This window comes from Octopus bimaculoides, chromosome 17 (assembly GCF_001194135.2).
Source record: "Octopus bimaculoides isolate UCB-OBI-ISO-001 chromosome 17, ASM119413v2, whole genome shotgun sequence".
In the NCBI taxonomy this organism is placed as follows: Eukaryota; Metazoa; Mollusca; class Cephalopoda; order Octopoda; family Octopodidae; genus Octopus; species Octopus bimaculoides.
Genome location: NC_068997.1, coordinates 29000673 through 29003898, shown reverse-complemented (window position 1 = coordinate 29003898; position 3226 = coordinate 29000673).

Here is a 3226-nt window from a genome sequence, read left to right as displayed (position 1 = left end):
ACAACAACAACAACAACATCGAAAAATACCTTAAGAATGAGGACCCAGGTTCGAAATTTCGCCAAGACACCTGATGAAGGCTGAAGGGTATATCAGCCGAAACGTTGTGTTAACAACAAACAAGATGAGGACAAATATCCGTCAAATGTAAATAATGTAAATAATGTAAATAATGAGCATGATTACAGCTGTCTCAGCGTTAAGTCTATCGTTATGTGACTTGCAGGAAAAATTGAACTTAACACTATAAAGCTGAAGAAAGTTTTCTCAGTTATACACTACCGCACTAGAAGGGCAAGTTCTATGTCCATTCGGCGCCTAATTGATAGACCAGTTGGATAGACCTGAGATTTACTTATTTTGCATCACCTAAGAAAACATCAAGTTCGAATACACCGTCATTTCTTTTTTTTTAATGAACTGGTACACTAATTATAAATGAATACATAAAATTTGAATTGGACGAAGTAAAAATGTGTTTATCGTTCTAAAGTGTATATAAATGTATGTATATGTCTGTCTACCTCTCCATCCTTTTCTTTTCTCTCTCTCATTATATATGTTTCTGTTAATTTGAATATAAAGATTGCCATTTACGAAATAGTTCTATGGTTGACCGGCGTATATTAAAATTTAAATATATTGTCAAAATAAAGTTAATGTAGCGTGTATTTAAATTCTAGGTAGTTAGACTAGTTTTTATCGTTTAAGTTGTGAGAATTAACAGATGTAAATAAATCTTGTGTGTGTGTGTGTGTGTGTGTTTATACATATACTTGTGTGTATGTATGTGCGTGTGTACATGTATACATTTATATATTTATATGCTTGGATATGTTTACATGTATGCAGATTTAGGCATACATATGCATATACATGTTGGATCTGTTCAGTTTGGCTCACAGATTAATTTTTTTTTTTAATTAAACAGTTTGAAACTTCGTATACAGGTGTAATTTCTCACGCAAAGCACGGTTTACTTTGAACATTTTTGACAAGATTTCGTATTTTAGAAGTTACTTCGTGTTAAAGTTGTCGTATTTGGGTAATTTTAACCAGTCAACGACGTGTTTTCAGTTGAAGAAAGCTACTGCTGTTCAAACTGTTTAGTTAAAAAAAAATAATTAAAATATCTGTGATCCAAACTGAACAGTTCCTACATGTGAATGTATGTATATATATCGTGAAATTTGTCTGAAGCTCGTTATTCATCCATAAAAAATGCATATTTCCTTCATTTAGTTTTCTTCGTGTCCTGAGGTACATAAGGCCACAGTACGATCTCTCCAAGCAGCTCTGTTTTCTGTCATTGTTCTGGTCTCATTCCAGCTTCACCCTTCGCATCTCCTTTCCTTGCCAATGGTCCTTTGCCCCTTGGTTTTAAGATGCTCTGCTGTTCTCTTCCCCTGAGGCTTTCACTTTAGTGCCACCATACAATCACTTTCTCGATCTCGTCTGAAGATGTGTTCAATCCAGCTCCAGCATACATGTCTTAATTCGTCACAAATCCTGTCGACGCCTGCCGTCGTCTCAACTGTGTCATTTCAGACTCTTCGCAGCTACTTGATGTCAAGTATTCTTCTTAAACATTTGAATTGAAAGCTGCCTGTTGTTTTTTTTCTTCCATTTTTGTCGCTTCCTAGTTTTCACATCCATAGAATAATACTGGTCAGACCAATTTCTTCAACAACTTCAGCTGCCTATACCTTTGCTTCTTCATACCTTTATTAGGTTGTAGAATACTCTCCAAGCTTTGGTTATTCCATTCTTTATATTCTTCATTGCCCCTCTGTCTTCCTTCATTGTCGCCCTGAAGTAAATAAATTCTTTGATATCTTCTACCTCGTTGTTGCCGATTCTCACACAAGCTTGTTGGCCTTATTCCTTAGTGTTCTGAGTTCAAATTCCACCGAAGTCGACTTTGCCTTTCATCCTTTCGAGGTCAATAAATTAAGTACCAGTGAAACACTGGGGTCGATATAATCGACTAGTCTCCTCCTAACAAATTCCAGGTCTTGTGCCTAAAGCGGAAAGGATTATTCCTTTGTGTTCTACATTTTCCTGGATTGAGTTTAAGGCCGACCCAACATTTCCTTTACATTGTTATTAAGTATTTAATCACGCTGCCGGCGAACATCCTGTCGGCAAATTCTTTTCGTTATTACAACTAAATATTAGTCTGTGAATAATTTTAATCGTATTTGCTATGAAGTTCTGCTTGTAGGTTGTAGAAGGGTGGATGGGAGCTGTGTTTGTTCGCTGAAGACTAACCAGCAAGTCATGGAACATATCGAGGCAGTTTCTTTCATTTTTCTGTGCAGAAGAATAACCGATTAGGTTGTGCACTTATGTTACCCGTTTGTAGACATTAAAAATATATGGACAAAAGAAAAAAAAAAAAAGACCCATTGATGTTTCCACTTTAGAGACAACAATTGAATTAAAAAACCGGGCCCGTAAAGTTGCTTACAATTCCCAAGGGAATCGTAGCTGCTTTTGGGACGACAGAGAACGGAAACAATAGAACACTCCTGAAAATGTATGCATTTATGTATGTATGTCATTGTTCAGTATATTTCAAGATTTCTTGCAAATAGAGAAAGAACTGGTTTCTAACCTAGATCCAAGGCTTCTTCATTGGAATTTCAACATCAGCAACAGGGTGTTTTTGCATGTATGTGTGCGTGCAGATTTGTATGTTTTATGTATGTATTCTCATGCATAAAGTTCCATATCTAGACATGCTCATATATATTTAAATGATAAACTTCTGGAAAGTTCTAAAGATTTTTACAGTTCCAGTGATGGATTGGATCTGTAGTCTTTGAATTAGCTTTCTCCTTTCTGATTTTGAGAAGCCTAATTTCTCTAGATTGGTACTTAGGCAGTGTGTTACATAACCCAGGGTCTCAATAATTACAGGCATAAACCTGAACTTGTAATCTGGATAGAGTAACTGCAGATTTTTCAATAGCTCAGCATAGATGTTCTCTTTTTCACTGATCTTCAGCTTTATGTTAACATCCGTTGGGCAGCTAATTTCCACAAATGTGCATAGTTTCTTTTCTCTATCCCAAATCATTATATCAGGTCTATATGTATGTTATCAATCAGTTTCATTTCTGTATTTCTTGTCCATAGAGAAAGAGCCGGACTCTAACATAGATTCAAGGCTCCTTCATTGGAACTTTTATCAACATCATCTAGGTATTTGTGCATATGTGTG